Below are 23248 nucleotides of genomic sequence, written 5' to 3'. Positions count from 1 at the left end.
CTGACACGACCAACACCTACAAAAAATAAAAATAAAAATGGGCTTGTGAGATAATTAAATTGCATCAGGGACATTACAATGCTGCCCACTCAGAGATTGCTTGCCCTCAAGAAATCACAACTTCGATCCTAAGAATCTCGCTAAAGGAGGATTATTAATCTCTCTTGTGTTCATCATCTTCAATTTGGAGTTGGGTACCAAGTAGATTTTACTGTGGTAGTAAATGATATAATAAACTAATCTATATCCATCTACCTGTATGTAGTAGTCCTACAACAAAAATACAAAAATGTTCTTGAAGTACTTTACCAACAAATGAGCCCTCCACTCATTCAAAGACTGAAATGAAGGGTTAAGGGTAGACACCTCGAGTAAAGTGTTGACCATCATGTTTATCCTCATCTCCGCAGTGTTGAAGTTACATGTTTGGGTCATATTTTGTCTAAAAATTGCCTCTATCTTCTTGATTGTGACTTCCTTGGGTCCTCTAGTTGACATCTCTCTTAGCATCGACTTTTTGTTGTCACCTCAAATGAAAAATCCATCCTCTTGAAACTTTTTGTGCATTGGTCAAGGGTCTCCATCCATTGAATGTCGAGTATGACATCTATTTTGTATAGGTCTAACACGAATCATCTGTCACTGCATAGTTTCCCATGGAAATGCTTAGCTGAGGAGTCACATGAGTACAAGGTAGTAAAGTTCCTCTCGCCACCTCGATCTCAATACCCCCGTGATCAACTCTATGTAAAGCCCTTTTAGAGACCAATGATCAATTAATGAAATTGAGTGTAGCACAACTATAAGCATGACTGTGACTTCTCGTGAAGTGTGCCGTGAACCCAAAGTATATTGCTTCCAGAAGTTACTGAGAGTGTAGCAATGGAAGCTACCTTTTGTACAAGTGTGTCAATCCTCTCTGCATGATTAGTGTCTTCCTCCCATACTTTTGGTATCTTTACTTTATTCCTTGTCTTCACGTAACACCTCAATGTGGTCAATTTTTCCATTGTTGAGACAACAATAGCTTGGTCCCTAAGGCTCCTTGAAAGTGAAACAAAGCTTCCTCCTTTAGAGCTCCTAATGTGTGGCCTCGTCCAAAGATGGATTCTTCTTATTTGTCTCCTTGTCTTTGTCCTCTTGTGGGGGTGGTGGTGGGGCATGCATGTAATTCTTGGAAGAAGATGTGGGCATGTCCCATGCTTTCTTAACTACTACAGTGAACGTGTTGGGGTTGAACCCTTTTACCCAACCTTTCAAAACCTTTATTAGCCCATCCATAAAAAACACAATCTGATACTTCTTTGTGATATCTGTCGCTAGCACAAACAACCTCTAGAATTTTGCAATATAACCATTGACTAATGTGGTTTGCCCCAACTGTGCCAACTCCGTAAAATAAAGATCTAGATCCTTTTTGTTGAAGCATTCTATAAGCCTCTCTATAAACTTGGCCTATGAAGTTACTTGATTGTGGCCCAGGGTGACCATTCCATGATACAATCATACATGAGTGACTCTTTCCCTGTGAAGTGCAGCAAACTTGACTGCCTCATCCTCCAACACCGGGTTAAGCTAGAAGTATGTGTTTGTCTTTTGTACCCAAGCTCGTTCAGAGATTGATTCAGATCCATCAAAGGATGATAGATTTACCTTACCTATTTTTTGTGTGAGGTCATCATTTTAGTGGCCATGTCTCCTAGAATATCTCATCCACAAATCCACATAATTGTTGAAGGGTAATTCTGCTCCAAACCCAACGTTAAACCATTCTTGATTGAACTGATCTTGCATTTCCAAGAAAGTAGGTTCTTGTTCTTCGCGTTGTTCATGTCTTTAGGGAAATCTTGGCATCATTGCGGGATTGTTTTGTGTGAGACCTCATTGAGAAAACTATCACCTTGCCCATTGTTTCGTCCATTTGTCCTTCCTCCGGCCAAAAGTTAAAAGGTTTTGCCAATTCGTTGTTGTCCCTTCACCAAGTCGTCATTGTCCTTTAACCAAAGTTTCACTAAGTTGTTGTTGTTACCTTCTTGTTAATTTCCATAGCAATGTCATCATCTTTTTTTTTTTTTTGCATCTAACATTACCCAACAAGATTGCAAGATCAACAACTTTGATACCACTATAATGTACCCCAAAGCCTCCTTAGCTATATGGTGATCAATGCCAACTCTGTACGACTACTTCGCCTTCATTGGTAGCTTGATACCTATCTAGTACGTGTGTACTACCTCTGTATTAGTATTGTACCACCTCTATACTAGCACCATACCAGATCTATACCATCTTCGTACTAGCTCTATACCACTTCTGTACTAACACTGGAACACCTCCCTACTAGCTCCATACCACCTCTATACCAGCTTTGTACTACCTACTAATTTCATCGTATGACATAATGAATACTATGTATTTCCTACTTAGATATGGGGGTGCAAGTTGTGGATTAGATTGCCAATGACAAGAAGATATATCTCAAATGGAAATTAAGATTCGCACATGCAAGAGGAAATTTGTAAATAATGATAGCACTTCAGATTACGTCAATTAGATGTTCATTACGACAAGATTGAACCAAGAAAAGAATTGGGTGAGGAGTTCTCCCACCAAAATTGTCGAAGCCAATTAGGGAGGATCTTTCACCTCCAAAATGACAGATAATAGAAATCCAATAAGTATTCACAGATACAAAGAAAATACCGAATTCACATACCTTCAACAACTTTTGAGCCCGTATTAAATACCCCTTTAGATAAACTCCTAAGGGTTGACAAAAGTGACAACATGACCAACACTTACAGAAAAAAAAAAATGGACTTGAGACATAACTAATTGATTATTTAATTGCATCGAGGACATTACACTGAAGCATAAACAACGATAGGTTTACTTTAGCCAATTTGCCCATTCGCAAGTATGCAAACATTATGTCCATCAATAATTGATTGAACCAAGTACCTTGTATCTTAAAAAACTTTTGCTTGAGTGGTACTACCATCAAGAACATGGTCGAGTTGGTGTTGCTTCGACTTGTTACCCTTTTGTGTTTGCTCTTTTGTAAATTTCTTTGGAGCCACAATAATATTTCTCCATTTCTCTAGCCTCTTTTTACCACAAAGTGGATGCCAATGAAGATAAACTTTGAACCTGCCTTTTATACCATTCACCTTGTTAAAGTACCTCTTTCTAATAAATTGCTTTGAATTGTGAAGATCCATAATTTTAGCTGAGCGATTGACTTGTTTCTTTAAAATTGCAGCAGCGTGTTCAGTTTTCCTATCAAATTCAGCACAATCTCAATCCACTACATGTGAATGTCCTTCAACTTGAATAAAAGGATCCTTATGCCACAGTCTATAGAGTATAACCTTCATCTCCCAAATTTTAGTAGGGATTTCATGATAAACATCCGATTTCTCCTCATTGGGGACAAACGCAGTTGACTTAATCACTGCAATAGAAAAACTAATATCTTTTGGATCATTGTGACATAGTCTAATTACCTCCATCCATTGTCATCATTATGTGTTTCAATTATTTCCATACCTGAAAAATGGGTTGATGTTTCTTGGACATCACCATTATGGAGGAAGAATCTTCTTCAACATCTTGAAATTCTCATTCCTCTCTCATCACATGATGATTAGGATGTTGCAAGTCACAACCAATTGCTTTCTTTTCTATTTTTCTTCAATGGTAACTTCTGAGTTTTCTTTTTTCAGGGATGCTCCTTCGGCTTCACAATTTGACCACCATTTGATTTTGGTTGAGATTCTAATTCTGTGTCCATTTCTTCTTCCCTTTTTCTTATGTGGTACCTGTCAAAAGATTTGGTGGCTTTGACATCCATAGGTTCATCTTGTATCCATCAAAAACTTTAATGATCTCCTTGTTCACTAGTTTATATAATATTTCTTGTCAATCTTAGATGTTCATGGAATGTTTATAGAGTCTTGAAATTCTCATATTTGTTATAACATTCAGAAATCTTAAAAGCCCCAGTTTCCTTATCCCTTTCTTCCATTTCTGTAATTGACAAGGTTGCATGAGGATGGTGGTACTTGGGTACTTTGGGTACACGTGTATCTAATTTTCAAAATAGGGGACGGGGGTGCTTGAGTACATGAAATTGTTTTTTAATATTATTTAATATTTATAGTAAGTCTGAAAAAACTGAGTTATAACAATGGTTTTTCAGAACAAGAACAATGATAACATTTGTAGATGTAATATATTGTTTTCAGTTTCAGATTTGCAATATGTTTATAATATTATATATGCTAAATGTTTAGATGCATAACACTGAAGGCGGACTTTAAACATGAAGAAGATCATAAATCATATAACAATGACATATTGCAAATAATAAACTTCTATTGCATTCATGCTGCTGCTAGATCCCAATGACTATCATCTCTGTGCTGTACACTTACTGATTTCTTTTAACATTCTCGTGAGAATACAAATGCAGTTTATTAGCCCAACTTGCTCCTCTAGAAGTGGTGGATTCGTTTATAAGAGAGCTTTGTAACACCAAACAGTTGCACATGCCTGAGATGTAAGTATACTCCATCTCTATTCCCAAAGTCTTTGTTTAGGCTTATATGTCTCTCATTCTTGAAATAGGTAGCCTGTTAAATGATAAAATTGATCATATGGCCAATTTCAAGGGTGCTTGCAAACCCACCTGCATATAATAAATGCAACATAATTGCTCTAGCAAAACCTATGTTAATGCCAAAAATCAATAAAAGGGGGTTGCAGTTAGCCAATAAGAACTATAACAATATAAAGTGCTAATGATGCCTTTTAAAACAATAGTTCACCAGTGACCACACTAGGCATAACTGTGACAACTTGATATTCTCTCCACAATGTTTGCAAGTAATAACTTTAGCGGTAGTTTTCTATCTCCAAAACGTGTGCATGTTATAATTTTTTAGTATATATTTAGCTGATAGGCTATCTATTAGGGGATCCTCCACTTGGAAGTGTCCTGTTCAGGTTGGGAAAAACCTTGCAGTTCAGGAATTGTCACATCCATGCTGGAAAATACTCCAAGCTCGAATGATGGACATCGGGAAGGCATTTTAGAGTGTTTTCATGGCAACCATGTTGTCTGTGCCTTATCCTGCCACTGTACTGCTTGCAAATGACCGCCCTGGTTGCAGAGGACAGAGGCCACTGAGCTACTTAACAACACCATACTATTTCCATGGCACATTGTCATCTCTCGCCAACAACAGTTAGGTAAGGAGATAAGCATTGGGGCCACCTGAAGATTTACCACCATCAATGGTCAGGGCAAAATGAACGCCAATAGCAACTATTTATATAGTAGTCATTGTTGCGTCTGGCAAAATCACTCTCCTTTTAAAGGCTCCATCCCCTACAGGTGTGCTTGAAACCCTTACTTCCACATACTGTTGAGTGTCATTGGTTTTCCAATTTGTCCCATGTCAATTGGGTTGCATTGCTACCTACAGGACAGCAGGTGAGAGGCTGCACCAGAACTTCTACACATGGCTTTGTGATCTATTTGAAGAAGACATGGTACTATACTTATGTGACTCATAGAAATATCTTTTGCATAGTAAAATTTGTGTTATTGTCGTACATCTTCTGGAAACTTCATATCTTTGCACTTCTCTCTTTGTGCTTGGGCTACCAGGCCACCACTATTTGTGACAATGATTTGGGGTTTTCACCTTAAATATTATATGTACAATGCATGTCATCTGTTTGAAAAAATGCTTCAAAGAGATGTTCTCTCATAGAATACGATGACTGCAGATATTTCCAAATGGATTTGTCGAAAAACTTTTGAAACTCTTAAATGGATGCAGTTGAGAACTATGATCCCAAAATTGGTAGATTCATAGATCAGGTTGCTGATGTGCTTCACTCCCTTGTGCCTTGAAGGATGCCTAATGACGGGCCCAGTTGCACAAATTGCATGGACTTGATATTTCCACGATGCTGACATTTAACTGTTGACGGACACCACAGGAAACAGAGTGTTGATTAAAAGAAAAAGAAACAGCTTCAGGATGAGGAAGAGATGGTTGGGATAGATTGAGAAAACTATTAAATATGAAATGGCACATTTTGGTTAAACAGTTTTAACAAGCATTTAGTTTAAATAGTATTATATTTCCCCTGCATTCATCTACAGCAAAACAGATTCAAAATAAATTTCTCCGCTCTTACTAATTTTTGCCCTTCACTTCATATGTCTTCCCCTTACAAATGAAGTCAGGATAAGATGGATGATAAAGTTCTCCACTTTTACTAATTCTTTATGCAGTTATTGCTTCTTGGTTCCTGTATCAACATGCCTAATGTTTTCTGCTTAAAGATGAACACGACAGCTCATTGCTTTCAAGAAAGAAAGTTACCATTCTGTGACTGCCCTCATTCACACAAAAAAAGTGGTAAATAATCAGCTTATATTAGAGTAGAGAAAAATCAACCTTTGACCACTATGATCTTTAAGAAAAAGCCTGCCAAATGAGTTGAAATTTACTCTTCCACTCATCATATGGAGTAGAATGGAATGTTGCATATAAAGAATGACCCATGAATAATTTTTATTACCAAAATCGCTTTTAATGTGCTTATACATATCTGGCAGAGCACAATTCTTGTGATCCATGTGGCTATTAATCAACTATAGTCTGGACCAGGTTGGTCATGTAAATTTTTTATCTGCTTTAGTTTTTTGTTTTGCAAATACAATCAAGGTTTGAGATATTACTTTAAATAGAATCATGCTTTTATCCTTGGCTTGCAAACTAATCTAAATTCATCTCTCTGTTCCCATATCAATTTTAACACAAAACTCTCTTGTTATTATGATAAATTCAGTTTTGTTATTTTTATAAAGTGAAATTCCATTTCATCTTATTTATTGTTAAGGGGTATTTCATTAATTTTACAACGTGGACTTGAGGGTAACACCTGTGTATAAGACCTGTGTATTATTCCATTCAGAACTAAAGGACTTATTGTTTTGATGGTTATCTTGATGATCATATGAAATAGGCTGACCAGAAGAAAGGTACAATAGTCTGTTTATATGCTCCGCATAACTGATATAAATTGAAATTTGAGTTACTAATGAAGCCAACACGTGCAGCAGAGATCATGTGGATAAGCTTCTTGTAATGTAAAAAATTGTTGCTCCTCTAAAACTGTATAATTATTTTGTACAAAACGATGTTTCATTAATTTGTATGCTCTATTTTGCCATGACTAATGCTCTGCCCCCAGCCCTACTCTGCAACTCCCTACTCAGCGGCGAAGGCCCAATATCTGGGCAGTAGAAGTCGATGGTGCTATGACAAGGTCCAAAGTTTCACAAAAACTCATGCTCTGCCCCCAGCCCTGCTCTCCAACTCCCTACTCAATGTCAAAGGCCCAATTTCTGGGCAGTAGAAGTCTATGGTGTTATGACAAGGTTCAAAGTTTCACAAAAACAATATCTTACTAATAAAATCAAATGAAAGGGGTTAAACTCAACTCTTAAATGATACATGAAAATTTTACCTTTTTCTAAAATTGAAAATTTGCTCGAGTCTAAAGAAAAAAAAAAACCTTTTTGCATCGATCATCATCGAACTATTTATCCTTCAAGACTTCAAGTTCACAGTTTCAAAGGTTTCTCAAAAATGCCCCTTGGAAGGAATTATGCAATTCTTTCTTTTCAAACCAATTAGCCTTGCGATTTCTTGCTTTGTCTGTATGTGTTCTGCTTTTCAATCATTTTCCTTCAGCAACAACCCTCCATTTTAAAATCTTACCAGATTGGAAGTTTACAGTCCAATCGTCCATGTGTTATGATTGCTGCTGCTTTGATTTAAATAAGTGAAAAAAAAAGCATAAATGGTGAGTAAAATGTACCAATATATTAGTTAATATAAATTATTCTTATATAACTTACAAATTTCTAAGAAAGTTGTTCTATATGCTATTGCCAATGCCATAAGTAATCCAGTTTAAATTAACAGAAAACATGCTGAAATTGTTAATTTCAGAAAGGACATGATGGATAGGACATCAGGGTCTCACCAAATCTTACAAGACAAACTCGAACATAGAAGAGTCAAAAGAAAGAAGGATGAACGAAATTACAAGACAAACTCAAAGATAGAAGAGTCAAAAGCAAGAAAGATGAATGAAATGAGGGCAACAAGAGAAATAGAAGGTCTTATTACTTTGGCATTGGCGCGATCTATCTAGAAGAAAGGCTCTTTCTTGAATATGTCGAAATCAGGAGTGCAAGGAGGTTAAGACCTTTTCTCTTAGGCCCCGTTTGGTTGGGGAAGATGAATTTGTCTCATAACTAGGTTTTCGAAAACCTGGTTATGCGTTTTAGGAAGATAGTTGGACCGTTTGGTTGACACGGAAGATGAATATACAAATCCATATTCTGTGTTTGGTTGCCAATTTAGAAATTGGAATTGGAATGGAATATGATTGGGAATATCTTTTTCTTATGTTTGGTTGTTCATTTTCGAATTGGAATTGGAATTTGAAGTAAATTTTTTTAATCTTATTTTATTAGTGAAACACAAGTATTATAATGAGTAAAGTATTAATATTTAATTTAATATTTATGATTACTAATTTATTTATAATTAGACTACATTATTATTATTTTTAATTCTTGAATATTCACAATTTTTTTTTTTTTTTTTTTGGTAAGAGGCTAAAGGCAAGATTCATTATTATTATTATGTGTTGCATTAATTATTATTATTAAGTATTAATCTTGAGTAGATTCAAACCTAAGACCTCCCACATAGGAGGCTCACAATTTACCGTTGTGTTGTAGGCTCTTGCCTTTGAATATTCACAGTTTTATTTTTATTAGTAAAGAATAAATAAAATGATTATTATTTTTTATTTTAATTCTATTTATTAGCAAAGAAAAGTAAAAAATGATCATACTTGCAATCATTTGTACAAAGTTATAAACTGTCCCATAGTTGGGAATTGTGATCATATATATTTATATATTTTTGAAAAATTATATAAGATGAATTTATCGTCAATTTTTTTCAATCTTTTTGCGTTGTCGAACTTCATAGTTGTTGAACTCGAACTTGAACCTTGTGACTTAGCTCTTAAAAAATAAGAACACTAGGAAATCGATGCTCTATACCATTATGCCCCACATTCGGCAAGCAACCCTCTCATGCTGCTCATTCTTCCCATTACTGTTTGTATTGTTAGATGGTCAATACTACATATATAAACTATGTATAGATCAAACAGATGCCAACATTCAAATAACAATGTCATCAAAATATGTTCAAATTATGAATGTGATCCAAATATGTTTAAATTAGGTACGTAGTCAATAATTCAATGTTACATATGTAGCATAAGATAGAAGATAGAAAAACAATATCCATGAACTGATGAGAAAGAACAATATCCATGATGTAAATGGTGGTGTGAAAACACACAGTTAAATACGAAAACACTGGAAAATCCATGCTCTATACCCTTATGCCCCACATTCGATGAGCAACCCTCTCATGTTGCTCAATCTTTCTATTATTGTTTGTATTGTTAGATGGTCAATCCTGCATATACGAACTAAACATGTTTGAAAAATTAAAACTTGATTATATTTTAATGGAATACACCAAGGAGCAGCCTCAGAAATATTGACCGTTTACAAACATACACAGTAAACAATCATCAGATAGCTCATTTTTTATCAGCATGTGTGGTCTCGCAATATCAACAAATCAAGAGCAATAAAAAAAATACAAAAGAAAGACACTTTGTCAATATTGTTGACAATTTTGTCAAGAAGCACATACATAGGAAATCAAATTGCGAAAAAAAGACAAGAAATAAAAAGATATCCAAACAAATTAGGAATATACATATAACATGGGACAGAATCATGCACTTTACAATCATCTATCAGAAATCCTCAATACTTTTGATAATCTTGTCAGCGAGAACATACATAGAAAATCAAATAGGGACAAAAAGACAAGAAATAAAAATATATGCAAGCAAATGAGGACTATAGATAGAACATAGGATAGAATTGTGAACTGTACAATCATCTACCAAATCACATTTCTATCAGCATATGCTCTCAAGTTCTACAATTGAGCATTCATCATTTGCCACTCCTCCTGTATTCCACGTATGTATGATTCAATTATAGCTCTAATTAACAATGCAATGAACAACTATACCAAATGTTCATGAGATCATAAACTATGTATAGATCAGATATGTATACATCAAGTATGCTTAGCAAAATAGTAAAAATGTGCTCAGTAATGAGTTCCAGTATAGTGTTGTGAGAGATCAATGCAATACCATTAAACAAAGCCAACTAACCATTTGGAATTACTTCACATGCCAATCGTGTGAATGGCAATGAAATGAACAACTAAGCTATGTATTGAGTCATTGACCAATGCCAATCATGCCAATGAAATGGACAACTAAACTATGCATAGATCAAGTATGTATACATACGTACATACATGTGTGTACATACATACACACATACGTACATACATATGTGTACATACATACATACATACATACATGTCTATGTACATATATACATCAATGCAATACCACTAAATAAAGCCAAGTCAAAAATTGGAATTACTTTAGATGAAAATCACACCAATGCCACTGAAATGAATGACTAAACTATGTACTGACCAATACCAATCATTCCAATGAAATGAACAACTAAACTATGTATTGACCAATGCCAATCTTGCCAATGAAATGAACCACTAAACTCTGCATAGATTAGTTCTAGTTTAGTGCTGTGAGAGATTAATGCAATACCATTAAACAGAGCCAAGTCATAAACTTTGTATGGATCAACTATGTATAGATCAATGGTAGTCATGGCTTTTATCTATACATAGTCAATATGTGCTCGATATGTGCTCAATAATGAGTTCCAGTATGTGCTCACGTGATTACCTCTGATTACTTGTATATATCATAGTGCCAATAATAAAATAGAATTACTTCAGATGCCAATCATACCAATCATACCAATCATACCAAAGGCAACTTATAAAATAGAATTACTTTATATGCCAATCATACCAATGCCAATGAAATAATCAAAATGTACTCAGTAATAAGTTCCAGTATAGTGCTGTGAGAGATCAATGCAATACCATTAAATAAAGCCAAGTGGTAAACTATGTATGGATCAAATATGCATAAATCATTGGCGATCATGACTTTTATTTATAGATAGTTGACCTATACATAGTTTATCATGGTTCTATTTCTATCTGTTATCTACTTAGCAAAACAGTCAATATATGCTGTAACTGTTTGTTTCGAATCTGTTTAGCAAAATAGTGATATATGCTGTAACAGTTAAAATAATCGAAAGATTATCTTGTGTATTGAATAATCAATGAATGAATTACAATGAGCTTACAAGCTCATATATACAAAAGGTATATACAGAAAATAGGAACTAACAGAAAATTGAAACTATCTACATATGATAGACAGAGCATTATTAGAAATATTCTAATACCCTTCAATAATGCTTAATCTATCAGTAACACCAATAGCCTACCTGAATTTTACAAATTTATCAGAACTAAGAGACTTGGTGAAGATATCAGTAGATTGCTCTAAGGTGAGAACATACAACAACTGAATAGATTTGTCTTCAACCAGTTGACGAATGTAATGACAATGTGTTTCGACATGCTTGGTTCATTCATGGAAAATCGGATTCTTTGCCAGTTTGAGTACTCCCTGATTATCACAGAATATAGAAGTCGGTCCTGATTGAGGAACATGCATATCTGCAAGCATCCGCCGAAGCCAGACTACCTCACAAGCTTTCTTAACTACTCCCTGATACTATGCTTTAGTCGAAGACAAGGCCAATGCTTGTTGCTTCTTACTAGTCCATGTCACAACAACAGATCTTAAATTAAACACATATCTGGCGGTAGACTTACGATCATCAACAGAGCCAACCCAATCTGAATCTATGTAGCCACGTAGTGTAGAATTAGACTTCTCAGTGTATAGAAGATCATAATCAAGAGTACCACTCACATAGCATAGGACACGCTTTGCAGTTGTCCAATGATCAATCTTGGGTGCTGTCATAAAGCGGGCGACATAGCTTACAGCAAAACTAATGTTAGGTCTGGTGGCAGTAAGGAAAATGAGACTACCCACTAGTTGTCTAAACAAGGATTCATCTACAACAGGTGAATCGGATTAAGCGGATAATTGGAGCCTAGGTTCCATAGAAGTGAGAGTAGGTTTGCAATCCTGCATTTTGAACTTGTCTAGAGGACTTCTAGCATACTTGGATTGAGAAAGAAAGATACTACAATCTGCCAAACCTCAATTCCGGGACAATAGTGCAAGAGTCCCAAATCTGTCATATCAAAAGTGCTGCACAAATCTTGTTTGATTTTTGTGATGAAATGTGCTGAACTTCCAGTGATGATCAAATCATCGACCTAAACAACGATAAGCAAGACATTATCACTTACATGTTTTATATATAGGTTTGAATCCGATGGATTCCGCTGAAAACCATGGTCGATTAAATATTTATCAATTTTCATATAGCAAGCCCAAGGAGCTTGTTTCAAACCATAGAGAGCTTTGACAAGTTTACAAACTTTGTGTTCCTAACCAGCAACTTTAAAATCCAGAAGGTTGCATCATGTAGACCTCTTCCTGTAAGTCACCATTCAAAAAAGCACTCTTGACGTCCATCTGATGAACTTTCCAACCGAACTGAGTTGCTAAAGCAAGAACAAGCTGTATGGTACTCATTTTAGCTGTAGGAGCAAAAGTCTCCTCATAGTCAATACCTTCCCTTTGTGAGAACCCTTGAGCAACAAGACGAGCCTTATACTTGTCTAAGATGCCATCAACTTTATATTTGACCTTGTATACCCATTTGCAGCTAACGGTCTTCTTCCCTGCAGGAAGATCAGAAAGAACCCAAGTTTGATTTTTTTGAATGCTTTGAAGTTCAGCTTCCATAGCCTATTCGCATTCAAGAATACCTTTAGCCTCGAAATAAGTTTGGGGCTCATAAACACTATGAATGTTAGCCATAAGAGAAAAGTTAATTGTTTTTTTGTGCTTATTTCGAGAAACTCTACCTTCGATGAGCTCACCATCCCTTAGATCACTAATAGTTTTAACCTACCATTTGGGTCAAAGAGTAGAAGAGCTGATCTCTGGAGGAGCTAGAAGAGGTATAGGAGCAACAATAGGAGGAAGATCATTCTCAAGAGTCTCAACATGATCAACATCAGGTGTCCCAGGTGCTAAAGAAGGGAAACACTGTGAGGCTGTTCCTCAAAACATTGCTCAAAAGAGGACAGAAACGGTCCTCGAGTTTCATCAAAAACAACATCACGACTAAAGATAAGATGATTAGTGTCAATATCTATCAATTTGGAGGCCTTATGGTTGTCACTATACCCTGTCATCATGAGTTTTGAGTCTTAGAATCTAATTTGGAACATTTAGCATCATGAATCCAGACATAGGCAAGAAAGCCAAAAATCTTCAGGTGGCTGATCTTAGGCTTACAACCAGACCACAATTCTTCGGGAGTTTTGTTCTTGACAGCCTAAGTAGGGGAACGATTCAGAAGATAGACAACAGTAAACACTGCTTCTACCCAATACTTATTAGGAACACTCTTGCGTTGTAACATAGAACGAGCCATCTCAACAATCGTAAGATTGCGACGCTCAACAACGTTGTTTTGCTGAGGAGTGTAAGGTGTGGTGAATTAGTGCTTGATGCCATGTTTAGCACAAAAATCGGAGAATGCATGAGAACAAAATTCCCCCCATTATCTTTTCTTAGTGAAATGATACTGCAGCCAGACTTGTTTTCAACCAACAACTTAAAATTCTGAAATGTACTATGTGTATCTGATTTTTGTTTAAGAAAGTACACCTACATTTTTCTACTAAAATCATCAACAATAAGCAAAAAATATTTGCAACTAGTAACTGAATATGTATTCATAGGACCACAAATATCAGCATGAAGTAATTGAAATACTTGAGAGGCACGCCAAGGATCTCCATCTTTGAAGGGAGTCCGATGTTGTTTGCCAGGTTGACAAGTGTCACATACTCCAAGATGTTGCAGCTGAATTGGAGGTAGTCTAGAAACAAGTTCTTCCCGAGATAGCTAAGAGAGATATTGGATGTTGAGATGTCCATATCTCTGATGCCACAAAGTGCTGAGAGATAAATCATGAGCTGCCATAGCTATTTTAGGAGAATCGCCAGGGTTAATAAGCCAATATAGGCCATGATCCTCTAGACCGATAGCAATAGTAAGACGAGTCTCTTGATCAGTAATAGAGCATTTGTGGGCACTGAACACCACATCCAACTGAGGAGAATTTCACGTGATTTGACTCAGAGAGAAGATTGATTGCCATACCAGGAACGTAGCAGACATTGAGAAAGATGAGATGACAAGTTCACTAGATTGTATTTGAACATTTCCTCAGCCATTAATTTTGAACTCCTCTCCTCCGTGAAACACAACTGAATCAATGTATGGATAGAAATCCATAAACAAGTCACGCCGATGAGAGAAATGACATCCAGAGTCAATATACCAAGCAGAGGATCAGGCTGAATCGGAAGGGCTTTTAGCCATAAAAGTGTAGAACACAAACTCCTTTGAATATTTCCAGATGTCTGCAGCCGACTTGCTAGAGGGAATCTGAGGTAGCTAATCATCTGTAACAGAGAACTTGAGAAGCATAACAGCTTCGCAATTCTGATCATCAAACTTATCTTGATCTGTTGTAACGGAGGTTCCATTGAGCGTGCTAGTGGGGGCAGGATGAGTTTTTGTACCTAGAACAAGTGCATCCAAAGGACGATACTCAAAGATGGTTAACATGTGTTGCTTCTAGTGGTTGTAATTGGTGCCATTAAACCATTGACTGTCTTCTAGCATCAGGTTGGTCACGGATGCCATTTGCATGAAGTTCAAGGCAATGTTTAGGCTGACCTGGAAAAAAATGACAAGTACCTAGAAGAATCAGAGAGTGACCCAGAAAAGAGCTCAAAAAACTTAGATGGAATATGCTATCGATTTTTGGATCCACTAGCTCAAAAATTGAGACATGAAAATCGATGCACCTAGAAAAAATGGATGACAACCCAGTTGAGCTCTTGAAAAACCCATCATGAATCTGCGTTCAATTTTTTTTCCGGACCAAAAAATAGGGTTTCGAGCAAAACCCTAGTTGTCAGCTAGAAAGGTTGAATCTGCAAAAAAAATGGAGTTTTGCAGACAGAGAACGACTGGTTTGTTTTCACAAAGAACTTCTTGTGAACTTAGACATGTGTTGGGTTGTGAAGAACTCCCAATGAGGCACGGACAGGCAAGCTTGGAGCAAAGAAATCAGAGAGACATATTTTTATAAAAAGGCATCACCAAGAAATCGCGATTTCATGGAGATCTTGTTTGTGATCAGATCGTGTGGACTGGGCTTGATTTGTGGCCGCGATTGGAAGCCTTTGAAGCTGCGATTGTTCCTAGAAATATGAGATATGCAGAAAATCATGATTAGGAGAAAAAAAAAGGTGTAGAAGTCGCGGTTAGGCCATAGATCCAAAACATGAGTTGTAGAGATAAACGACTAAGATTTTTCCACGCCAAATACCACCGAAAACGTGATCAAAAACCCTAGCCGGGTTGTTTGTGAAAGATCAAAAATAATTTCGAAAAATCATAACAAATAATTTCAAATTTTCAAAAAAATTTGAAGTATTTTCTCTAATACCATAAAATAATCGAAAGATTATCTTTTGTATTGAATAATCAATAAATGAATTACAACGAGCTTACAAGCTCATATATACAAAATGTATATATAGAAAATAGAAACTAACAAGAAATAGAAACTATCTACATATGATAGATAGAGCATTATTAGAAATATTCTAATAACAGTTTGTTTAGAATCTGTTTAGCAAAATAGTCAATATGTGCTCACTAATGATAGTTCCAGTATAGTGCTGTGAGAGATCAATGCAATACTATTAATCAAAGCAAATCATGCCAATAAAATGAACAACTAAACTATGGATATATATCAAGTATGTATAGATTCATGCAAAACCATTCAACATAGGAATGAGGTCATAAACTATGTAGAGATCAATGCAATACCATTAAACACAGCCAACTCATAAACTATGTATGGATGTCCGTCCTATATTTATGTAGTATACATGGCAGATTAATGACAATCATGGCTTTTATCTATACATAGTTGACCTATGCATAGTTTATCATGGTTCTATTTCTATCTACTATCTGCTTAGCAAAACAGTCAATATATGTTGTAACAGTTTCTTTAGAATTTGTTTAGCAAAATAGTCTATATGTGCTCACTAATGAGTTCTAGTATAGTGTTGTGAGAGATCAATGCAATACCATTAATCAAAGTGAATCATGCCAATGAAACGAACAACTAAACTATGGAGATATCATGTATAGATCCATGCAAAACCATTCAACATAGGAAACTCATAAACTGGAATTACTTCAGATGCTAATCATACCAATGCCAATGAAATGAACAACTAAACTATGTATTGATCAATGTCAATCATGCCATGCCAATGAAATGAATGGCTAAACTACGTATTGATCAATGCCAATCATGCCAATGAAATGAACAACTAAAATATGGATATATCAAGTATGTATAGATCCATGCAAAACCATTAAACATAGGAAACTCATTAACTGGAATTACTTCAGATGCCAATTATGCCAATGCCAATGCAATGAACCACTAAACTATGTAACAATTTCTTGCCAGTAATTGGTTCCATTTTAGTGGTGTGAGAGATCAATGCAATACCATTAAATAAAGCCAAGTGGTAAACTATGTATGGATCAAATATGTATAGATCAATGACAATCATAGCTTTTATCTATACATAGTTGACCTATACATAGTTTATCATGGTTATATTTCTATTTGCTATCTACTTAGCAAAAATGTCACTATATGCTGTAACAGTTTGAACAACTAAACTATGGATATATTATGTATAGATCCATGCAAAACCATTCAACATAGGAAACTCATATATTGGAATTACTTCAAATGTCAATCATACCAATGCCAATGAAGTGAACAACTGAACTGTGTAACAGTTTCTTGCCAGTCTGCTTAGAAAAACAGTCAAGATGTGCTCAGCAATGAGTTTCAATATAGTGCTATGAGAGATCCAATGGCAATAAAATGAACAACTAAATATGTATTGATCATTGCCAATCATGCCAATGAAATGAACAACAAAACTATGTAGTGATCAATGCCAATCATGCCAATGAAATGAACAACTAAACTATGTATTGATCAATGCCAAACATTAAACAGAGGCAACTCATAAACTGATCCATGCAAAACAATTAAACAGAGGCAACTCATAAATTGGAATTACTTCAGATGTCAATCATACCAATGCCAATGAAATACTCAAAATGTGCTCAGTAATGAGTTCCAATATAGTGCTGTGAGATCAATATAGTTCCAGTTTAGTGCTATCAGAGTTCAATGCAAAACCATTGAACAGAGCAATCATGCAGCATATGTCATTGCAATCTAGTCAGTAGCTGAAATATCTAAATCATACCAAATGTCATTGCAATCTAGTCCACTCTCTTTGCCTCATCCATCATTAAGAACTCTTTGGCTCTTTCACATTGAAGCATGAAGGTGTCATGTGCTTTGAGGAAAACTACTCAACTCAGTTTAGGGACAGCTTTGAGAGTGGTATATGTGGCACTCAAAACATTATCCTCTTCAGATTTATCCACTTTTACAATCCGAGGCTTACTGAGGCCATCTTTCAGTTTCTTCATAGTTGCGCATATCACATCCAATGATGCAGCCACAATTGTCTTCTTCCTCTTTCCCCTTCTTGATGATGATGGTGGAGGAGTCCCTCTACATCTTGCACTTGACTGATTGGAATGATATAACTCTTCATCAAAATTTGGTTGGCTGTCAAGAGGTGTACCACAATTGGTATCATCCTCATCAAGCATGTGGAATGCATCATTCATAGGGTGCCCTTCTTCAACATCAAGGGGTGTTGTAGTTGCAAACCCTTCAACAATGTAATTGCCAACAATTACAGTCAACTCATTGAAATATTGGAAAGGTGACCTCTTATACATTTTTGCATTTTTGAATTCTCTCTTTTACATGTAAGCATTAATAGATGGATTAGGTTGTTAGTTTTTCATTACTAAAATAAGAAGGGAAAATTTCTTCAATCAAAAGAGTACAAAGATCATCCTACCCTCAAAAGCTCATCCCACACAGAATCCTTAGCATCCACAGTTTGAGTTTCTTCATTCCAAGCTAACCCACTTGTATTTTTCAAGTCCGTCATTACTCTATATCCTACTTTCCATGTTTTCAGCTTATTTTTAAAATGATCTTGTGATATATTCAAGTTCATCCCTGCATTGAATGTCCTTTCGACAGTCCAGGCTTCTTTTTTAAAACCACCTTCACCTTTTTGTCCGAGATGAACTTGTTCGAGGAGCAAGTCTAGAAACTTATGCTCCGTCGGTTTTGTCCACATCTTCTTCTTTGAAGAAGATTTGTTGCTCATAGTGAGGGATCCATCTATATCACTCAAAGTAATGGGAGAACACATCTGGTTCACATGATCAGATTCGTCCATGCTCATCATGAGCTCAGTATATGCCATTGTGTACTCCTTGTATTTCATTTAAATTTGAAGGTGATAAACTTTAAATATCAATTTGTAATACATTGTAATGGAACAAGGCTAACATACTAAATAGGTAAACGTATTACAATTTAAAGTAATCATACGATTGAAATTGAAAGTTACTGTTCTTTAAATTTAAATGGTATGTAGCAAGGAGTAACATCAAAAAAATGGGATTTTCAGCGAATTCATTGTTCTCTTGTTATTAGTGGGCTTATGATCTTCATCATTTGATACTCTTTGCTGTATTTCATTTAAAATTGAAGACGATAAACTTTGAATATCATTTTTTAATACATCCTAATACAATGAGGCTAACATTTAATAAACTTGAAAGCATTTAACTGAAGATGATAAACATTATTCAGCTACAGCATATGACAGTTTGAGTTGTTTTGAGGCAGCGGATAGGAGGAATAGTTGGGAGACATTTAAGCTATTCCTATTAGATGATACACATCATCAGCCTGCTGTACCAGTCAATTCAAACTTTTCCAAATAATCAGATACTATAAATTTAATTGTAAGTGTGGAGGACATAGGGGTTGGAATTGCATTACATGTTCAGGGATGTATCTTTACACTGTTTATGCAGATATTTGGTGGAGCTCATGAATGGTGAGATCAGTTTAGTTAGTAAGCTAGGTGTTGGAAGCACTTTCACTTTCATTGCCGCATTTTTAAGGGTATGAGAACTATGGTGGTGGATGGAAGATTTGTGCACAAAATATCATTTACAAAGGCTTGGTGTGCAAGTTGCAATAATTGATGATAACACATCAGCATCAACAAAACTACCAGCAAGAAAAAATGGTGATATCAATGGCGGGTAAATAGTTGTGAGCCCCATTATGATCCATGTTATTGTACTTTCTCAATGCAAAGATGTATAACAATTGTGCTTTCTTACATTTAAAACAATGTACTCTACATTTTAAGTTTGACTGTGTATAGCAGATATGATCAAGAGTTTTTGTACATAAAGTAGGTGTAAAATTGAAAGTTAATGCTCTTTTTATTTAATTGGAATGTAGCAAGGATTGATATCAGAATAGTGAAATCACACACCATCATTGTATATGCATACATCAATTTAATCATATACAGCACATTGCCTTCTAATAAATCATTTATTCTTGGGATCTATAATCTTCCCACTCCTACTTGCTATATCTTCTTGAAATTGGGCCCACCCATTTCTATCCTCTTGAGACAACCCATATGCCTCAAGCAGTGGTACCTCTTTCCCATCACAATCATCTTCCTCTTCAATAGCTAGTTCCGATAGAAGACCATCCTCTATTGTAATGAAATTGTGAAGTATGCAACATGCTAAAACAATATAGGATTGTGTCATGATATCATAAGACATTGCATGTCTTAAGATTGGAAAATGCTGCTTTAGAATACCAAACGTATGTTCTACTGCATTTCTAAGAGAGGAGTGTCGATGGTTGAACAACTCATTTGCAGAGTTTATTGGGTTATCTCTTGACCACTCTTTCAAGTGGTGGCATGTACACCGATAAGGAGCGAGAAATCCAGGTGCATTTGGGTATCCAACATCCACTAGAAAATATTTTCCTACATAAAGAAAGTATATTGTCAATACTTGAAACATTTAGCATACCCTTGAGTATATTAAAATGTGATTTGGCTTACCAGTGGGAACTACAAGTGGATTTGATCTAGATAGAGCTGAGGCTAGAACACGGCTATCTGCAACAGAGCCTTCCCAACCAGCAAGGCAGTACTGAAACTTACAATCAAAGGAGCAGACAACCATAACATTTTGTGACAGGTTCCCTTTTCTATCATGATATTTACCTTGTATGTCGACATCGACTCGCACTGGAATATGGGTTCCATCGATATCTCCAATGCAATCCCATGGGATATGATACACTGATCAAATGTATGCTCAAGTAATAATAAGATAAGGACAACAATCTAGACAATAAACTTGTAACAATGCACGACTTACCTTGAAGAACAGTTCAAAACGATCCTTCCCACTAATTTTGGGAGTCCCTGGACCAGGTGGTATGAAGTAATGCCTGTGAAGGGCTAAGATAGCCGTCAACACCTTGTGGAAGTACCGACTAACTATCTCTCTTGAGTGCCCAAAGTTATGGGCAATCTTGCGGTTCCTTAGATTGTGCCCAAGAGTGTGGAGGAACATCACTAGTTGTTCCTCTAACTTCAAGTGGATTGTATCTCTCAAGCTTCCTTTCAGCCTAAGAATACGAGCTAGAGAAAAGAAGGCTGCCCTACTCATCCGAATCTGATTATGACAATCCACCTCATTGGAATGAATAATGTCTCTACAAAAGGAATTTCCGTTTCTTATTCGTTTACCCATTTGACTACCTTCTTGGGCTACCAGTACATTGGCTATGCCAACAAAAGCAAAAAGAATTGTGAGAATGTGGGTGTATGTGGTCTTCCTAACTATGCATCCTTGAACCTCTATACTGTCCATAGGATCCATCAGTGGCCTGAAACATGGACAATTTAAACACTATCAATTATGAGATATCAACTATCACTTATCGAGATACAACATGATTATTTGCTAGCCTCATTGCATTAGGAAGTCAATTATTTATTTAAATACAATAAGGAGTACCAACTACTGAGGATCATAAGCCCATAATGAACAAATTACAATAATGTGTCATTCTACTCCATGTAATCTGTCTCTACCAATGAAAGCATAATACTGATTCCATTTGTCTATATGTATATACAGATGTATGTGTGTATGTATGTATGTATGTGCACCCACATGTATGTATGCATGTACATACACACACATGTATGCATGTATGTATGTATGTACGTACACACGTTTATAAATGTATAGACACATGTATGTATGTACACACACACATTTATAAATGTACAAACACATGTATGTATGTACACATACACAAGTACAAATTATAACCTGAATTTGGGTTTTTATGAACGTGTTTTCATAAACCATTGGGTTTGCTGAAATTGAGGCTCATCTTTTAGAAGATGAAAAGGAGCATTGTTGGCATGTGGGAATAGGGTTTCTTTCTGCATTGATCTATACATAGTTTATGACCTCATAAACTATGTATAGTTGATGTATACATAGTTTAGTTGCTCATTACATTGACATGATTTGCATTGATCTCATTACTAAGCACATATTTACTGTTTTCCTAAGCAGATTTCAAACAAACTGTTACAATATATATTGATTGTTTTACTAAGTAGATAGCAAATACAAACAGAACCATTATAAACTATGTATAGGTCAACTATGTATAGATAAAAGCTATAATTGTCATTGATCTGCCATGTATACAGTATACTATATAAATATCGGACGGACGGATTTAGTATCTGCCCTTTCCCAGTGCAAAACTAAAACATGTGAATAGGGTCATAGGCATAAACGCTTATATTTAGGTACATCCATACATAGTTTATGACTGGGTTGAGTTTAATGAATTTGCAATGATCTATACATAGTTTATGATTTGGCTGTGTTTAATGGAATTGCAATGATCTATACATAGTTTATGACCTCATAAATTGTGTGTGCATGAACTGTGTATAGATCAAAGCCAAGATTGGCATTGATCTATACATAGTTTACGACATCATAAACTATTTATAGATAAAAGCCCTGATTGCCATTGATCTATACATAGTTGATCCATACAAAGTTTACGACTTGGCTCTCTTTAATGGTATTGCATTGATCTCTCACAGTACTATACTAGAACTCATTACTGGTAAGAAATTGTTACATAGTTTAGTTGTTCATTTCATTGGCATGATTCGCTTTGATTAATGGTATTGCATTGATCTCTCACAGCACTATACTAGAACTCATTAGTGAGCACATATTGACTAGTTTGCTAAGTAGATAGCAGATAGAAATGGAACCATGATAAACGATGTATAGGTGAACTATGTATAGATAAAAGCTATTGATATACTTGTACATTTCATTGCTATTGGTACAGGTAATTAGAGCTTCAACTATGATATATACAGGTAATCAGAGGTAATGGCATGAGCACATACTGGAACTCATTATTGAGCATATATTAACTATTATTCTAAGCAGACTTGCAACAAACTATTATCGTTTTGAACTGATATATGTCTTTAATGTAAAGAAGAAAACCCAAAATGCATAGTCAGCCTTAGATTGAATGAACAAAAAAAACCCAAAATGCAAATGTGGGTGGGAGAAGAGAACCGTGCATGCAGAGATTGGTGGGAGAAGAGAGTTGTGTTCAAAGCCGTTGTTGTCGTCCAAAGTAGAGAAACCGCAGCCACAACCACAGCCACAACAAATTCGCCACAACAAATTGTTATCGTTTTGAATTAATATATGTCTTCAATGTAAAGAAAAAAACCCAAAATGCATAGTCAGC

At 35.7% G+C, this 23248-nt stretch overlaps 1 protein-coding gene across 10 annotated transcripts in view; it reads left to right on the top strand.

Annotated features, from left to right (window-relative positions):
* LOC149559009 (uncharacterized) overlaps nt 1-23248 on the top strand; it is a 36298-nt gene that overhangs the window by 8581 nt on the left and 4469 nt on the right. For 2 of the 10 annotated variants that reach the window (XR_016365104.1, XM_089832958.1), the window contains exon 2: nt 4475-4561. The exons of 7 other annotated variants lie outside the window; for them this stretch is intronic. The gene's annotated coding sequence lies outside the window, so the exon portion shown is untranslated. Of the gene's footprint in view, nt 1-4461; nt 4562-23248 lie in introns of those variants that run through there. One more of the 10 variants, XM_089832960.1, reaches the window with a different exon arrangement.

The sequence above is a fragment of the Cupressus sempervirens genome, chromosome 5 (assembly GCF_028749045.1).
Source record: "Cupressus sempervirens isolate cs-2001-9-10 chromosome 5, ASM2874904v1, whole genome shotgun sequence".
NCBI classification, from domain to species: Eukaryota; Viridiplantae; Streptophyta; class Pinopsida; order Cupressales; family Cupressaceae; genus Cupressus; species Cupressus sempervirens.
This window is presented reverse-complemented; position numbering and strand designations above follow the sequence as displayed.